Source organism: Ambystoma mexicanum, chromosome 8 (assembly GCF_040938575.1).
Source record: "Ambystoma mexicanum isolate Mex_15411 chromosome 8, UKY_AmexF1_1, whole genome shotgun sequence".
Taxonomy (NCBI): Eukaryota; Metazoa; Chordata; class Amphibia; order Caudata; family Ambystomatidae; genus Ambystoma; species Ambystoma mexicanum.
The window spans coordinates 1,395,301,113-1,395,320,735 of NC_090929.1; positions in this window are offsets into that span (position 1 = coordinate 1,395,301,113).

Here is a 19,623-nt window from a genome sequence, read left to right on the forward strand (position 1 = left end):
CCTTAATTACTTCCAGGAGTGTGAGAGCTCCTCTAATGAGGATGAACATGGTCCAAATAACCTTTTCTATGTGATGTGTCCAACTCAGGAGAGGCTACAACCATGTTTTATATCACTGTACCCTTCACAGAGAAGAAATATCTGTTTGCATATCAGTCTGGTCCCACCCACAAGGGCAGTCCAGAATAGAAATGCTAGGCAAATCTCCTCTGAAAAAGAGTACCATCAACATCAGGATCTAAGTACTTAATGTACAAATTATTATGTCTGTACCTTGTCTCCATCCGTGGTAATTTTATCTAGATCCCCTTTCATCAACTAATCTTGCCCTCAATCAGACACCAATCCACTCTTTGTAAAGGCACCCACAAATGAACAGTGTGATGAATCAGAGGTGAGTCTCCCAGAAAGCCTGGCCTGGGACCCTTCTCATGTGGCCAGGGAAAGGTAGACGCTTCCTGATCCTGACCCTGGGGGTGGTGTTCTGTGGGAGGATTACATGGGGGAAATCAGGTTGGGAGGACTGGGAGAACCCCCTTCAAAAACTTCCCTAGAGACACTACATTCTTAAGGGCCTTCTGTTATATTGAAACCTTTAAATAAAGAGCTAATTTAAACATTGGGGACTTCAAGTCCCACATTGCCCAAAGTACTGGGACAGGGAAGAGGGACATGGAGGCACTAGACTGCAAGGTGCAGTCTAGTGGTTCTAATGGCCCACACCTGAGCTGGACCTTTGAATATATAACACCCCCTCAGGTGCAGGCCATTAGAAAAAGCAGAAGGTGCAGTGATTGCCGCAACTCCACATTACAGTGGCAGCAGAAAACGAAGGGGAGCTGAGACACCAGAGCCACCGCTAACTATAGAGTGGATGTCAGTCCCAAGTGTGTCTCTCCTTTTTATGGCCGTGTAAGCACAGGTTGCGTGGCAGGAAACATTGTTGTGGAAAGCTTTCCCTTTGATGGCCGTGTATACAGAGGATACGTTGTGGGAAGTGTGAAAGGCTTTCCCCCTGAAGAAGTGTGCTCCAGTGGTAGGGGAGCACCAGAGTGCTCCTGGAGCAAGGAACGCCCCTTTCCCAGCCGGTGTGTGCCACGAGAAGCAAACCGGAGGAGTTTGCTGGGTAGGAGGTGGCAAAGGAAGCAGAAAGCACTGTGGCAGCAGAGCGAGCGGACGAGTATGCAGCAACCAGTGAGTTTACCAATACTAGGTCACACCTATATGCTCCATAATTGTAACACTCACCTGGTATCCACGGGGACGTCACTCAGCCTGTTCTGACCTCTTACGACCTCAAACCCTTCCCTGGAGGATATTCGACTGGAGACTGGGCCTGAAACACAGGATTGGTACAGTTTAACTCCCTATTGTCTCTGTGTGCTTGAACCCCTTCTTCCCCGGGGTCCAACCCTTCCCTTTGATCCACAGCTCACCTTGTTTTCTTGGATAGTGTGCTCTCCGTCCTGCCTTCAGCGCAGGAGCGCGTTGATTGATGTGGGCTCGTTGCTGGCTAGTTACTTCACTGGCAGGAGTCAGGCAGCTAAGTATAATGAGTCTTTTGAACAGTTCTCTAACTTTGTTCCTTTCCTTCCTTAGATGATGGCCGGCGTCCGGGGATGGCGGCGTGCTGCTGAGATGAGTAGTGCTGAAGGTGAGTGAGAGCGTGATGCGCGATGCACCCCTTTTGTATTTTCATTGAACTCAGTTCTTTTTCTGTGTCTTTTAGGTGCCGCAACGTTTTCAGCGTGGATGCCGGTTATGAAGAACAAATGCGGTGGGTAAGTGTGGTATGCGGCACCTCTAGATGTTTCCACGCTAACCTGGAGTGTCTTTTACCTCTTGCAGATGGAGGAGAAGTTCCGGAGACAGAGTTCCCCCAGAGCGGCTGGGATTCAGGTTAGCGTTTGAAGATCGTACAGTATTTAAAAATAAGCGAAGATTTGAAGAATGGTTACTAATGCCTTTTTTCTGTTCTTTTCCCTTTTCCTTAGGAAGCGGCGTGCCGGGATGGGAATGACACCGCCGAAGATGCCCGCCGAACAGAAGGAGCGATGACTGATGGGCAGAAGCGGCGCAAGGTAAGGCTGTTCCTAACGGTGTTCTTGTTCTTGCAGGAGCTGAGCACAGAAGAAAGATGCAGGCCTACTGGAGACCGATCCGAACACGGTGAGTGTCACGCTGCAGGTGCAGAAAACGCAAAGCAAGTTTCTCAGCCTGGGTGTGGCTTAAATAGTCTCTGGGTATCCCAAGTGCCTCTGGGCTGAACCACACCCAAAAGACTAGATCGCACATGCAGGTCTGGGAACTGAAATATGTGGGGGCATCCATCTTGTCCCCATCAATGCACTACAAGTCCAATCCCCAATGTTATCCTATGGGAGTGAGTGAGTCTGGTGCCACAAGCGCCAAGTCTGACTCCAAGTGGGTCTTTGGAGGGATGGAGAGGCCCTTGAGGGCCATGTAGGTGCTTGTGGCCTGACTCCAGCCTGACATCTTGGAGGGCTGGGGACATGAGGGGCAGGAATCATGACAGCACCCCCCCCCCCCAAGGCCCCTCTCAAGGTGGCTCTTCTGTCTGGTCCTGGTTTGGTTGGATGGTTTTGATGAAATCGTCTAAACAAGTGAGGTGCATGGATGTACTCACAAGGCTCCCATGTCCTGTCTTGTGGACCATACCCCTTCCAGTCTACTAAGTAGTATAATTTGGATCTGACGTACTTTGAATCTAGGATGTCTTTGAATTTCGAATTCTGGCTCCCCGGCGACTACTACTGGCTGCGGTGGCGTTACTACCCGGGTCCCAGGTTGAACAGGTTTAAGGAGAGACATGTGGAACACAGGATGAATATGCATGTTTGACAGCAAAGCTAGTCTGACCGCCAAAGGATTTATCACGGAGGTGACGGTGAATGGACTCAGGTATCTTGGACGGAAAGTTCGGGCTTCTTTAATGGACACGTGTTTAGATGCCAGCCAGACTTTGTCTCCCACTTGGTAGTTGGGGGCCTTTGCTCGGTGTTGATCAGCAAACTTCTTTTGGCGATTCTTAGCTTGAAGTAGGTGTTCAGCTGTCCTTTTAAAGGTTTGAGAAATGGTCGTGTGCAAGGTTTTGACTGCTGGCATTTCCAGGGTTGTAGGAACGTCCAACTCAGAAGTACGTGGGTGCCTGAGATATATGGTATAAAAGGGTGTCTGCCCAGTGCTGGTGTAAAAAGTTATTATAAGCATATTCAGCTATCCATAATAGGTCGAACCAGCTTCCTTCAGCTTGGTGTAACATGCAACGCAGATACTGCTTGAGCGTCTGATTTGTCCTCTCAGTTTGACCATCCATTTGGGGATGGTGACTGGTGGATAGCCGGATGTCGATCTGGGCCATAGAGCAGCATTTTCTACAGAAGTTAGATACAAATTGAGTACCTCGGTCTGAGACCAAAACTGAAGGAAACCCATGGAGCCGTACGATGCCTTCAAGAAATACCTTTGACAGAGTGGAAGCATTTGGGAGCCCCTTAAGAGGAATGAAATGTGCCATTTTTGAAAATAGGTCCACGACCACAAGAATAGTGTTAAACCCTTGACTGGGTGGTAAGTCAGTAATAAAATCGAGGGACAACGTGTGCCAGGGTGCTGGTGGGATTTCCAATGGTTGTAATAGCCCAGCCGGTTTCTGCTTGGATGACTTGTTTTGAGCACACACTCCACAAGATAGGATGAATTGGATAATGTCTTTATGCCACATGGACCACCAATAATTTTGTTTTACCTTGGCTAGGGTTTTAGCGATTCCGGGGTAGCCCTCGATCAAGGAATCATGATAACCGGACATGACTTGTTCTCGTAGTTCTTGGTTTGGTAAGAATAAACGATTCCTGAAGTAGGGCAACTGATCTTTTATCATGTAATGTTCTCCTTGTGCACTCCACGCTTGTAATTGCTCCGGACTGGATTTCTTCATGTAATTCTTTGAGTTATGGTTGCTGTGATTCCTAGGAGCTTGTCACTCGGGATGATTGCTATTGGGTCAGGGGTCTGATACCTTTGCTCTTCCACCCCCATATGGCAAAGGGCATCGGCCTTCCCATTTTTCACCCCTGGTCGAAATGTAATCACGTAGTCATATTCAGCAAAAAAAAGAGCCCAACGTAGTTGTCGTGAGGATTGGGCCTTTACCGTTTTTAGGTACTGCAGGTTCCGGTGGGCAGTTATTACGGTGATTGTGTCGCTGGCGCCCAAGAGGTAGTGCCGCCATGCCTTAAAGGCTGACTTAATGGCCAGGCGTTCTTTGTCTGTGATAGTGTAATTGAGTTCAGGGGGTGTGAATTTACGCGACCAGAAGGCAACAGGGTGTAACTGGCCCGTTTCGGGGTCCTTTTGTGAGAGGACGGCTCTCAGAGCCATGCTTGAGGTGTCCGTTTCCACCAGGTATGGGAGATCAGGGCGAGGGTGGCGTAAGATTGTGGCAGATGTGAATCTTGCTTTGAGTTCCTGGAAAGCCTCCTCGGCTTCTGTTGTCCACTGGAACTTTCTGTTGCTTTTCCTTAGTAATGACGTGATGGAATGCGCGATTTGCAAAAATCCTGGGATGAACCGGGGGTAGAAGTTTGCAAAACCCAGCATACTTTGAACCCCCTTGAATGAATTTGGGGATGGCCAGTTCAGGATAGCATATACCTTGTGTACATCCATTCGGATTCCATTCGGGCTGAGAAAAAAGCCCAGGAATTCCACCTCGGAGACATGGAATGAGCACTTTTCGAGCTTGGCATAGAGCTGGTGTTGACGGAGTTTCTCCAATACGGATCGGACGTGTTTAATGTGGTCCAGCTTTGATGCAGAATATACTAGGATATCGTCGATGTACACTAGAGCACAGACATCAATCAATTCCGTAGGACATCCTTCATGAAGTATTGAAATGCAGCAGGCGCGTTGCAAAGGCCAAAGGGCATTACTTGATATTCGTACAAGCCGTATTTGGTGCGAAAAGCGGGTTTCCATTTGTACCCCTATTTTACGCGAACAAGGTGATATGCCCCCCTCAGGTCTAGTTTTGTGTAGATTTGGGCATCTTTGACTTGATTAAGCAATTCAGGAATAAGTGGCAGGGGGTAGCGATTTTTTACGGTAATCTGGTTCAGTGCGCGATAGTCGATGCACGTTCTCAAATCCCCCTCCTTTTTCGGTACGAAGAATAGTGGACTGGCTGCTGAAGACTTGGAGGGACGGATGAACCCGTTGGCCAGGTATTGGTCAAGATAGGCCTCCAGGTGCTGGTTTTCTGGTTCTGTGTGTGCGTAAATTCGCCCACAAGGGATTTGTGTGCCAGGTATCAGGTCGATTTGGCAATCGTATGGTCTATGCGGTGGCAGGGTATTAGCCTGTTGTTTCTCAAAGACATCTTGAAAGTCCTGGTATTCACTTGGTAGGGTGCCGATTGCCGCAGTCTCAAGTGTGTAGGTTCTGGTGTCTATTGGTTGTTTCTATTGGCAATAACATGTGTGGGCCCAAGTCTCGGGAAAGGCCAATTCTTTTGCTCGCAAATCGATTCGAGGATTGTGATCTGCCAACCATGGCATTCCCAAAATCAACCGGAACTGTGGTGCCTTAATGAGGTCAAAAACAATATATTCTTGGTGTCCATCCTGGCACAGTGCATTGGGATAATGGACCAGAAGCTATTTCCGTGCTGTTGACAGTGGTAACAGTGCCGGTGGTTGATTTAGGGCATAACGGAAGCCCCATCTTTGCCGCAAGATCCTGGTCGATGTAATTCCCAACGGCTCCACTGTCTATGTACACTCTTACTGCGTGCATCCAAGATGGTTGTTGGTGATTGATCAAGACCACAGATAGTGCAAAATGGGAGGTCTGTAGTTCACTTTCTTCGCTCGACAACTGGACTCCTACACTTTCCGGGCTGGGGAGTTTTCCGATTCCTTGATGGTATCTTCCTTGTCCGTGGCCCCTACCGTCCTCCTTGGTGGCTTCACAGGGCACTTTTTAAGGAAATGACCTGACCTTCCACAGTACAGACATAACTGCTGCTGTCTCCTTTTATCCCTTTCCGCTTTAGTCAAGGGGGATCTGACCCCCCTGATTTGCATTGGTTCTCCTGAACCTTCCGTTGTTTGGGCAGTATTGTCCTTTGAACGCACATACATAGGGCGAGGGTCCGGTCTGGTTCGATCTGCTCTTCGGTCCTGCAACCTATGATCCAGTTGAACAAGGTCAATAAATTCTGAGCAGTCTTTCGGGGGGTTCACTACTTGTGCGAGAACATCCTTGAGCTCCCCCCGCAATCCCCGATGAAATAACATGGTTCTCAGCTCCACTGGCCATTCTGCTTCAACTACAAATCTATTGAACGTGGCTATGTATGTAAATAGGTCTTGATTCTCTTGGCGTAGGGACAGAGGTTCGTTGTCTAATGCCTGCCCATGAGTATGACGGGGGAACAGCTTTTCCATCTCCTGCTGAAAGCCCCTGATGTCATGCAGCAAAGGATCATCTTGGGCCACAAAGGGTACAGACCAGTCCGCGGTGCTACCACTCAGGTAGGATAGCACAAAAGCGACCCGTGATTGGTCATTCGGAAAGGTCCCTTGCCTACAAAGGAAGTGCAGGCGGCACTGGTTCATGAACGTTGCAAACCTCTTGGGATCCCCTGTAAATTGTTCGGGCGGGGCCAAGGGAACTGCCCCAGGAAGGGTTATCTGAACGGGATTGGCTGATGGCGCTGGCATCGAGGGCACACTTCCCGGCAATGGTGCATGCCCTGCTTGTGACTGGAGAAGTTGCCGGCTTAAATAATCAGTGCGTTGTTTGGCTACTATGAGCTCTCTCCTCAGGGTGTTGGTCTCCTGCCTGGCTGCATGTACTTCGGAACGTAGCTGCCCGAACATGTCGGCTAACTGATCGGTTTCTGACATTTCCATGACGCCCAGGTGGATTTTGATGTGAAGCTTTGCGTTCTGTAACGCTCACCTGGTATCCAAGGGGACGTCACCCAGCCTGTTCTGACCTCTTACGACCTTGAACCCTTCCCTGGAGGCTATTCGACTGGAGACTGGGCCTGAAACACAGGATTGGTAGAGTTCAACTCCCTATTATCTCAGTGTGCTTGAACCCCTTCTTCCCCGGGGTCCAACCCTTCCCTTTGATCCACAGCTCACCTTGTTTTCTTGGATAGTGTGCTCTCCGTCCTGTCTTCAGCGCAGGGACGCGTTGATTGATGCAGGCTTGTTGCTGCCTAGTTACTTCACTGGCAAGAGTCCGGCAGGTAAGTATAATGAGCCTTTCAACAGTTCTCTAACTTCGTTCCTTTCCTTCCTTAGATGATGGCTGGCGTCCGGGTATGGCGGCGTGCTGCTGAGATGAGTAGCGCTGAAAGTGAGTGAGAGCGCGATGCACCCCTTTTGTATTTGCATTGAACTGAGTTCTTTTTCTGTGTCTTTTAGATGCTGCAACGTTTTCAGCGTGGATGCCGGTTATGAAGAACAAATGCGGTGGGTAAGCGCGGTATACGACGCCTCTAGATGTTTCCACGCTAACCTGGAGTGTCTTTTCCCTCTTGCAGATGGATGAGAAGTTCCGGAGACAGAGTTCCCCCCAGAGCGGCTGGGATTCAGGTAAGCGTTTGAAGCTCATACAGTATTTAAAAATAAGCGAAGATTTGCAGAATGCTTACAAATGCCTTTTTTCTGTTCTTTTCCCTTTTCCTTAGGAAGCGGCGTGCCGGGATAGGAATGACACCGCCGAAGATGCCCACAGAACAGAAAGAGCGATGACTGATGGGCAGAAGCGCCACAAGGTAAGGCTGTTCCTAACGGTGTTCTTGTTCTTGCAGGAGCTGAGCGCAGAAGAAAGATGCAGGCCTACTGGAGACAGATCCGAACATGGTGAGTGTCACGCTACAGGTGCGGAAAACGCAAAGCATGTTTCTCAGCCTGGGTGTGGCTTAAATAGTCTCTGGGTATCCCAGGTGCCTCTGGGCTGAACCACATCCAAAAGACTAGACCGCACATGCAGTTCTGGGAACCAAAATATGTGGGGGCATCCATCTTGTCCCCATCAATGCACTACAAGTCCAATCCCCAATGTTATCCTATGGGAGTGAGTGAGTCTGGTGCCACAAGCGACAAGTCTGACTCCAAGTGGGTCTTTGGAGGGATGGAGCGGCCCTTGAGGGCCATGTAGGTGATCGTGGCCTGGCTCCAGCCTGACATCTTGGAGGGTTGGGGAAATGAGGGGCAGGAATTATGACAATAATCGCCCGCTGGCCACCATTGCTTATATTGAATATCAAACTGATGTAAAGAAGTTGAAGTGGCGAGATAAGAACCTTTTGAGCAGTCAAGAAAAGACCAGTTATATTTGCTACCCTGAAAGCAAATATTATCACCAAAACCAAGAAAGGGCAATATTAAAGCCAATTACCAATAACCATCATTGCCAAAGTCCAGAAAGGGCAATACTAAGGTGAACTAACAATAACCACGATTGTCAAAGCCAAGAGAGAGCAATACCAAAACAGGTTAACAGTAACCCACATTGAAAAAGCCAACAGAGGTCAGAAGTGAAGCAAGATAATTATATAATTATAATCTTTATTGCCAAATTTAGAAAGAGGCAATCATTGGCAAAGACCCCAACAAGCATTGTCAAAGAAGAGCAAATGTGCTAGAGAACCATTGTCAACAATTGTTTGATGTAAAAGTGGGAAAACAAGAGTAGCAGGAAAGAAGCCCTCCTGATGGGAGTTGTTCAGGAGGAGAGGGGTGTAACCTGCATTTCATGTGCCAATCACAAGGGTGGTACAAATAGCACCAATGTCTATCATGTCTTCCCAAAAGACATAGTCACCTTTTGATTTTGTTGAAAGTCGAAGACTTAACCAAATCATTTGAAGTGAATATTACCACAGACGTACTTGTAGTAGTGTTAGAAGCGTTTAGTCCTGGCAGGCGAGTATACAAGGATAAGGACTTTGTAGTAGTAGTCCTGGCAGGTTAGTGGACCAGGAAGAAGTAATTGAAGTAGTGTGTTGTGGTTAAAGGCTGGGAAGAAGAAGTGGCAAGACCACTAAATGCATTTTGTGAACTGTTGTGAAATCGTCCTTCCAAAGCATTGCTGTTGGTGCAGATGAATTATGGAAGTTTTATTGATAACCATGGAAAGAAGTTGTGTTGCACTCTTTGCTACAAGTGGAGAGAGAAAAACGTGTAGTTTAGTTGAACTGTTGGTTCAATGCCAAGTGGAAGTCTTTTGGAGCAATAAGAACTTTATAATCGGAACTTGGTTACAAATTGAACTTTTCTATTCTGATTGGATATCCTGCTTTGAATCTGAGGAAGGGGATCCGACCCAGGTTGCAAGGATATACAGTTATTTGGTCTGGCTGGAATTTAACTGTTATTTCTCTTATGTTTGAATGCCATATATTTCCTTTACGTGTTGGATGTATGTAGAACTGTGAGGGCCAGATTCCTTTTTATTAGAGTGTTTCCTTTAGTTTTCTTTATGCAGGTAATCAATGTTAGGTTAGGGGTAGTGAAGCATTTGTCTAACCCTTGTGAGTTATAGAATGGCATCTTGTGAAAATCCTTTAGCAAGTTGTCCACCTCACATTTCTGACCCCTCACAACAGGCTCTGGTATCTGTTCTGCTTCCTATGTCTGTCATTGCAGTGAGAAGTGACATTCCAAATGTGCAATAAATACAATAAAATCAGAAACTGAATTGGGCAAATACAATGCACACCCCAGCAAAATGTCCAACATCATCGAGGATTTAGGGAACCCATCAGCCTGCGGTAACAAATGAATACCTTCACAGCATCTCTGTGATGCTATGTCATCCCATGTTACCAATAAAGTGACAAGCATACGCAATCACCTTGACCACAAACAGATTACCTAATACCATGTGAACAGACCAAGCACATGCTTCTCTTCTTTACATAAAGCTGTACACCACTGGAAAAAAAACTCATGCCCATGACGACTTTATCCATCTTCTACTCTAATCTCTTCTTACGATGCATCACTTCTCAATGCTAAAAAACAATATTTTTCAGCTCTTACATTATCTCTCTCACAACACCCCGGCTATCGTTTCAAATGATTAACCAATTGCTCTCTCCTCTCCCTACTGAAACTTCTATTTCCTCTACACTTGCTTCTACAGGCTATGCTGATTTCTTCACTTCTAAGGTTTCTACTCTACGAGCTTACTTTTCCCACTGCACTTCCAATCGTCACTAACTCGTGTTATTTCCAATAGGCAACTCACATATGCTACCTTCTCCTCTTTTTCTCCCCTCATTGACTCTGACACTGCGTCCCTTGTTTCTTGTGCTCACCCCACAGCTTCCCCCTCGATCCCATGCCCTCTTCTCATATCCCCCGATTTGTCCCTTCTTAATATCTAATCTGAAGTCACAAATTCATCTCGCTCTCTCTACTTGCTCTTTCCCCAGCCTTTTTAAACATGACACGATTATTATTATCTTAAAGACCCCTCATCCACTTCTAATTTCTGACCTATTTCCCTTCTTCCATTTCTCTCTAAAGTCTTAGAACGAGTTGTTCATTATTACATTACCTCCTATGTTAATCTTCACTTCCTTCTTCCACTGACCCAATCTGGATTTCGCCCTGGACTCTCTGCAATAACTGCTCTTCATGATGTTTCAAATTCACTTCTGTCGACAACAAATGCTCCTCTATTTTCATTCAACTAGATCTATCTGACGTATTGGATAACCCTATTCTTCTCTCTGCTCTCACCCCTCTTGGTTTTCCTGGCACTGTGCTTCACTGGTTTCAGTCAGCACTTTTTGGTTTCATGGTTCTGTCACACACCCTCTACCTGCCTCTTCCACTATGGTGCCCCTCAAAGTTCAGTTCTTAGCCCTCTACTCTTCTCCTTCTATAGCTACTGGTTTTCAGACTGTGGGGCTGCCCCCCTCCCACCATGGGGGCCTGGAGGATGTCCAGGAAGAGAGGATATCCCAGAAGGTAGGACTGGGACTGCTTTTATTAGAAAATATATGCAGATGTAGCATTTAAGAGGCCCAGCTTAAAATCAAGGAGGGCCCGGAATAGAAATGCCTGGAGACCAATTATCTATATCATTCCCCTCACTTCCCCCATTGAGTTTTTCAATGAATCATGTCACTTCCATACTGATGTTTCCCAGATTTTATTTTCCTTCTCCTCTTCTCCAACTACCTTCCCTCCACTATCCCTGCTTGTCTTTCCTCTGTTCAGTCTTGTATGTTCTCTCATTTTCTGCATCTCAATGTCTCCAAAACTGAGGTTGTCTTCTTCCCTCCATCCTCTCCTTCACCCTTCCCTTCCCCTCCCAGTCTCTTGTTCCCTGCTTCTTCCCTCCCCTTTTCTCCAAATGCATGAAATCTTGGAGTCACATTTTATTCATCACTATCCATCTCTCTTCCTATGACTATCACTTGCTACCAATTTTTCAACATCCGCTATATCGGTTCCTTCCTTTCCTTTCAGACAACTAAACTCCTTATCACCTCTTGAATCTTCTCCTGCCTTGACTATTGTTCTGCCCTCTGAGTTTGCCTTCCCTCTTATCATATCACCCCTCTCTGCTCAGTCAAAAATGTTGCCATTTGTCTGTGTTCCTGTTACTCTATCATTCTCCTATTTCCCATCACTCCTCTCCATTTCCCTTCTACCTTATGCCTCTCATCTTTTGCTTTACTTTTTTTGCATTGTCTTTCAGTGTTAGCAAGGACTTGCGCTTCCTTGCCTGTCGACTCGGATTTCTCATTACTCTCCCTCTTGGACTCGTTGTTCAGAGTATCTCCATCTTCTATCTCTCCCCAAACTCCCTTGTGTGCCCTACCATTTCCTTTCTTTTTCCCTTCTTGTCCTCTTTGGAACTCACTTCCACCAGAAATGTTTCCCTGCATATTTTTCATTCTTGTTTAAAAACCCATCCACTGCCCTCTCTAAAAGCCTTTCTGTTTTAGAATACCATATTATGCCTATATCTCATTATGTACTGTTTTTTGTAATTATTGCAAACCCGGGGTGCTAATAGCAATGATACCCGATCCGACTAGCTAGATCGGGTGGTAACAGCACAGGCCCATCATTAAGGCCCTCGCTTGGTAATTTAGGAACCAGGGCCATTACCACCCAATCCAGCTCACTGCATCGGGTATCATTGTTTAATTTAAAGACTGCATGGCTTGTGTAAACAGCAATACAATGGATGACTTGATTTCTCGCAAACGGGACAGAACCAACCACATGCCACTTTACAACTCAAAAGGGGTAACATCACATGCAGCACCACACAGGAATTTAGCTTTTCACCTATCCTCCTCCTCAACATTAACATGGATCCTCTCAGGAAAATCATCAGCAAGTTAGGGATCCCCTGCAAAGATTGGGGTGCCTAAATTATCTACAAACTAAATTCAGAATCACCAAATGCACATGGCCAGACACGTTCTCGAATGCATGACTGAATGACCAAAAACAGATCACAGCTCAACCAAAACAAATGGAAATAATGTGCCTACCAAATGCAAAATGCCCCACCAACATCACTTTCCTGAATAGATGGAAGACTGCTCTCGCCCCATCAAGGCAGATAGAGCGCCCGGATTTTTATATACAACGGCCTTCACCTAGATGCACAAGTTAAAGCAAGCATTGGTCCGAAGCTGTTTATTCTGCTTACTATCTATCAAATGCATTGTGCATGTTACCCATTCCCACACAGATGCCTCACGTTCATCGTGTGTGTATTATCAAGATTAGGATATGCTATATAGGCCTCACAGATTGCATTTTCAACTTGTGAGACTGAACAGATGGCAAGACATCATCCTGGCACCTCATACCCTGCACTGCCATCCTTCATAGGCAGGATCCAACTCATGAGAATCTCGCACTGAGCCCTCCATGGCAAGGACTCAGAAGCTAAGTTAAAGAAGATCACACCATATATCCTGGCCAAGACACAATGATCCAGTGAGGCACCCTTAGGGACAATCCCACTGTACAACAGGAAATGCTAAGGCAGGTCTCATTTACTGTAATGAGGCATCATACCTGAAAAATCATGCACGTACAACTTCACATACAGAAGAGCCATCTGGTATTTTAGAAATGCCCAAAAGTCTGGCTATTTACCAGGCTATTCATTAGGAAATAATGCCATCATAGGCACCTCACTTGATTCCGGGATCGATTCGAAGGTGGGATACATCTTAATCCTTCAACACTCAATCTAGTGGCAACAGGTATTACCACAGGCAGTGGATAACAGATCTTAACCTGGAGGTATTACCACAGGCAGTGGATAACAGATCTTAACCTGGAGGTATTACCACAGGCAGTGGATAACAGATCTTAACCTGGATTGCACAGCAACATGCCATGCATTTAGTGGCTGTAAGTAAGTGGCCCATTTTTTTGGGTGAGACAAAATACATGTTGAAAAGAAATAGGGTCTCATTACACGGTAGGCGGTAAGGGTTTACCGGTACCAGTATTTTACCGGTACCGGTAAACCCTTACCGCCTTACTACGAGGTCCCTTTGCGGGTTGGTGAATTGAACGCCTGCTTTTTGCAGGCGTTAAAAACCAACCTGCAAAGGGACCAGGGAGCTAATTACGGTACCGCAATTTGCGGCACCGTAATTAGCGCCTTCCCCATTCCCATAGAGCCCTATGGGGCAAAAATGGGAATGGGGAAGGGCAATGGGGGAAAGGGGAATTACCGCCCCGCCAACCTTGGAATAGGGCGGTAATTCCCCTTTCCACCAAGGCGGTGCCGTTATTTTACCAGCATGGACCAAGGTGCTAACAGCACCTTGGTCCACCGCCATCCGTGTAATGAGGTGTGTCATCTCCTTGTCTATCCCCCAATCTCTGTTTATCTCTCTCCTCACTACCCTCTTTCTGCTGCTCTGTGATCACCACCAGTGTTGTGCTGGGTCACTAGAAGCAAGGCTTCTGGATCAAAGTGTGGCTCTGTGATCTCCATGGCTCTCTATATGGCAGTGCCTGATGCTAAATGATGAATTGCCAGGATAGAGATGGTAAAGGGAAGCATGTGCTGACTGTCAAAGTCCAAGAGACGTGCACCTCTGAGGGTGAACTAGTTGAGAATATTAATGCAAGTGAAGTACATTATGCATAACCACAACCTGCATTCCTGTGTTACACAGAGGGAGCAGGAGAGAGGAAGGATGGGCAGGGAGAAAGAGGTAGAGGGAGAGTGGTGGAGGGAGGCAGATAGGGAGGCGGAGAGGCTCAATACATAGTGAAAACAGATGAGTAACAGATCGTGAAGGTGTGCCAGTGGAGCAGAGAGAAAAATGGCAAAATAGAGAGAGGAGAAGTGCCTACAGCAGAGGGAGCAGACAAGAGAGGGAACAGAGAAAAGGAGGCGAAGACGCCTCAGGTGAGCAAAAGAGGAGTTAACACTCCGGAGCGATATTGGCGATAGATGCAAGAAACAACAAGGCAGAGATTGATACAGACAATGAGGGTGGGACAAAGAAAAGACACGAGAAGAGGAAAAAGCAACGAAGCAGGGGGCAGAGACAAAGAAAGTGATCAGGGCGAAGGGAGGAGAAGAGAGACAGGACACGAAGGGAGGAGAAGAGAGACAGGACATAGGGGAAAGACGAGCAAGGGAAGTAATGGTGATTCAATAAAGGAGAGGCACAGAAGGTGAGTGATAAGTGCAACAGAAACGAGAAAGGAGAGAGAGCACGAAGAGAGAAGAGACATGGTGAGAGAGTGGATGGTGAAACAATGGGAAAAGAAATAGGGTTAATATTCGGTGGTAGAGGAAAGGCAGAACAGAGATGGGATAGATACGTGAGAAAGAATAGAATGGGGGGGACAAAGAAGGTTACTGAGAGGATAGGGCTGGGCATACAGTGAGTGGAGGGAAAGATTAGCATGGAGTGGGATATGTAGGAGTGATTCTCTAGAGCACAGGTATAGACAACAGGGCCAAACAAGACAAGAAATGTGAGGGGAAACAAGGAGAGCCAGAAAGAAGGATTGGAATTGTGAGGTAGAAGGGACATAGCAGAAGATGCACACAGGAGAGACAGGTGGAGGGGATTCAGATCTGAAAGGAGAGACGGGAATCTGAAAGAGCAGAGACGGAGAGGAGCTTTACAAGAAAGGTTTGAGAGAAGTGGGTGAGCGAGATTATGAGGTGAGAAAGGAGAGTGAAATGGGCATTTGAAAGACTTCCAAAGCTTTGCTTAAAGTTAGGAATAACGTTTTATATGTCAGTGATGAAAAGCCAAGAATGCATACTTATGGGCAAACACGAGAAGCAATATATATGCCTCACTGACAAAATATAACCAGCATAACAAATGATGTCATATTTCAGTGTTCTGTTCTGCTTTTGAATAACTGGGCAAATAAGGCAATCCAGACAGTGTGTGCATAGCTTGTGAGAAACGTGAACCTGAAAAAGACTCTAGGATTAATCAGATTTGGGGACATGCTTTTCTCCAGGAGGTCACCACTGACAGTAGAGTGTCAGCAGCGTGGGGCAGTGGTGCAGCTATTTAAGGTGCACACAGGGCCATCTTAAACATTTTTGGGGCCGGGGGCATGGATATCATTGGGGCCCGCTTCACCAAACAAAAGGAATTAAGTGATCAAGAATATCTGGTGGTACCACCCTCCCCTCTCTCTCCCCCACCGTGAGCATAACCCATAGGTAGATATGCCACCTCGCAGCATTACAAATAAGCATGTTTGCTTCATTTAAGTCCCCCTGCCCTCTTCATTCTTGCTCTAATCAGAATGATGAACAAGTAGCATTTGAAGGCCAACATTAGCAATCTACGAAGAGGTTACTTCTCTTCTAGTATAGAAACAGGATACTTTTTATCAATATAATCCGGGAAGGTATGCAGCCTGTAGTATTAATGCAGGACTGTATGTAAAAGGTACATGTAACCCAGAATAGGCAGAGAACTCACATTAGCTGCCTCAGAGAATGCAAAAGTGTTCAAGCATGGATAGAGTAGACCATTTGTAAGGAAGGAGAAAGCTACAAATAGCACAGCATGGATAGTGAATGCAGATTAGAAGCTACCAGGAAGGTGTCTCTATCCAGACAGACTGAGATTAGAAGTGGGACATGGTTTTCAAATAGTGTTGTCATTAGAGATCAAGGGAACAAGTGTATGTGGTGTGCAGTATGTCAATGCTCACTATTATAGTGGAAGCAACTCTATAGCCAGTGAAACCATGAGTGAGGCTTTTATGAAGATCATACCCTGAGAAGGAAATCACTCTGAAGGGCTGACAATTTCTAAAGGTTTAGGGACTGGCAATTCTGAGGGGTTAGGCAATACAAGAGTAAATGAGATGCCCAGGATCACACATTGCTTAAGGGGTGAAGCTGGGATTGGTGCCAACTCTACAATTTCTGCATTTGAACACTTTCTTTACCAGCTCTTACCACTGACTTGCAAAGTACACAAATCACATTTCCAAACCTGACAATTTTTAAAACCAAGATATTACAGAAGGGTGTTACGCAAAATGGGAATGACTTACCAATCAATGTGATTTAACAGATTTAATCTAGTTATGTCTTTTGTACTTTTAAGCTTGAAATACTTCCAAAACAATGGCTTGTGAAATTGTCATTCATAAACGTGCAAAAAAACCTTTGACTTTTATACAAAAAGCAAAACGTTTTTTGTGTCAAACGAGCAGACCTTAAAATATGCTTGCCCAAGGCCTACATCATCTGGTCCGCTCTCTCCTGTCTACCACCACTTCCACTCAAATGACCTACATATGAAGAAAGATCAAGTAATGAGCTGAACGATGCCACCAGCATGCAAGAAGGAAACCCTCACAGAAGACAGCACAGTAATGCAAGAGATATATGATTTGACCAGGATCACTGTATCATCTGCTGGCAAAGCCAGGATACAAGCATGAACACTTTGGTGCCACAGTCTTTTATTCACCTCTTGGACTAATAGTTTATGCTCATCTTTGGAGGGGATTGCCTAGCTTTTAGAATGCCCCATCTGAACAAACCAATTTCTAGACCATCACCATATGAATGACATGTTAGTTTTTATAGCAACCCCGATCTGGTGCAGGAACATTGCTGATATTAGGACCTCTTATGCTGCAAAACCAAGTACATATGCAGGTAGGTTTGTGAACTTCAGATATCGGAAAGCTTCAGCCAGCCTTGCTGGAGTGCTCTTCTAATCTTTCATATGAACGCATATTTCTGCAATGAGTGCTTAACACACTGCGCTAACTTCTGAACCATTGTGGCACTCAATGTATCAATATGGATTTCAACTTTGGCTATTGCACATGATCAACATAATTCCCACAAGAATTAAAGAATGCCACAGAATCTGTGCCATGCGGAACACACAAAATATGTACTCCACAGTGAACACAGGAAGCATTACGTGATTAATTGATCAAGGCAGAATGTACTTGTCAAAACAAACAGGCAATAGGTTTAGCGCCTTGGCAGCATGCCATAAAATCTCCTTGTGTGTGCTATTTAAATCTGGTAAATAATGTAATCTTACTTTAGATCAGGCAGCCTTGTGGGGGCCCCCTCCAAGGTGGGGGCCATGGGCAAGTGCCCCTTTTGCCCTCCCATAAAGACGTCTCTGGGTGCACATACTAAAACAGAATGCATGTGAAATGTACTCCTATTAATGCTCTGCTAGCGGATATGAGAGGAACAAATCCAGCTTCATGAAGCACACCAGAAGGACTAACATAGCTATCTACAAAAGTAGACTTCAACAAAAGTTCAGCTCAATTCATCAACATATTATGGAAGAAAGGCTGAGTCTGACCAACCGGAATTGAATGAACGGTCATTACACAATGCACACAGATCTCTCTTGAGAGCATTTAGCTGGTTGGGCTATTTAAGAGAATGGAAAACATTTTTGTTTTGTTTTTTTGTGTGATTAAATTAAATTGGCATACATCGCCACACATTGGGGGTATCATTTCCAGGCTCTTGACATCCATAGCTATATAATTGTACAGAATTGTATATATCATATTTTTCTTTGCTACAAAACTTCAATTGAAAAAAGGACTGACATCCAAGTCTTGGTGATCACACAGTATGCCTTGCCTCAATTTATGCACAGCACTGAAGTTGTTAAAACAATAGACACATTGGGGCAGATTCTCAAACATTAGCAAAAATGAAAAAGGTTCAGCAGATGTGCTTTTTTCATTTGGAATCAGTACATACATGCGCAGGTCACCTAATTCAGGGGAAGCTGGACAATAGCGCAAAGATGCACTGTCCGACTGGCTCCCAGCAACCACATGGTTGGGAGCACATTTCACAGACATAAGACTTAAAGGGACCTGTCTCCATGAAACACAAAAAACAAAGTAAGCATTTCCATCCCTGTTTGGGGTATGGAAATACAAGCTGTATAGAAATGCAAGTGTGATAGCCATGGCTTAAACCGAGGCTGTCACATTTAAAGACAAATGCATGGCAGGGTCACAAATGACCCTGTCATGACTTTCACATGCCCCTGCATCTGTTCCCAGCAGACACATTGGGTGACCCTAATTTCTGCACATTCTGCAGCCCCCAGATTGTCCCTCGAGTGAACAATCTCTTATGGAACCATATCTGCTCCTCCTACAGGAGATTCTTTCCCTATTAGAGAAAAGTGCCATGGAGATGGTACCTGTAGCGTAGCAAAATCAGCGTTTGTACTCCACCTACTTCCTGGTCCCCAGGAAAGACTGAAGACTGCAACCTACCGTGGACCTGAGAAACTTGAACAGGTTCCTCAGATATGACACATTCAAGATTGTCATTCTTTTGCAGATACTCCAGGCCCTTCAGCTCCAGGACTGGATGGTGTCACCCGATCTTCAGGATGCTTACTTTCATGTGCCTTTACATCCCAGACAGAAAAAGTACCTGAGGTTCGCAATTGGCAGTTCTCACTATCAATTTCTAGTGCTGCCTTTCGGGCTCACCTCCTCCACAGTGTTCTTCACCTAGTTGATGGTGGTGGTGGCAGCAAATCTATGGAAGGGAGGGATTTGCATTTGTCCTTACCTACACGATTGGCTTATCAGAGCTCATTCTCCCAAACAAGCTCTGGAACATCTCTACAGCACCTGCCACTCCCTCCACAAACTGGGCGTCTGCCTCAATTTCAAGAAGTCCCAAGTGATACCTTCTGAAACGCTGCAATGTATTGGAGTGGTCCTGGACACTTCCTCAGGGAAGGCTGCACTTCCCGAGTTGAGGGCTGAATATATCTTGCAGATGGTAATGAGATTTCAGAATAACCAATATCTACCTGTGTTCGTCTTTGAGATTGCTGGGCCTCATGGAAGCCTGCATTTTCCTTATACCGTGAGCCCGCCTGAGGATGAGATCCCTGCAGTGGTCCCTCAGGTACCAAAGGTCACAGTTCTCAGGCAGAATGATAGACCTTCTTCAGCTCCCAAACAAGGTATCACAGGATCTCCTGTGGTCGGCCTGCAAGGAGAACGTGCTGATAGGGAACTTTTTGGGCAACCCTGGCCAGAGATATCTGTA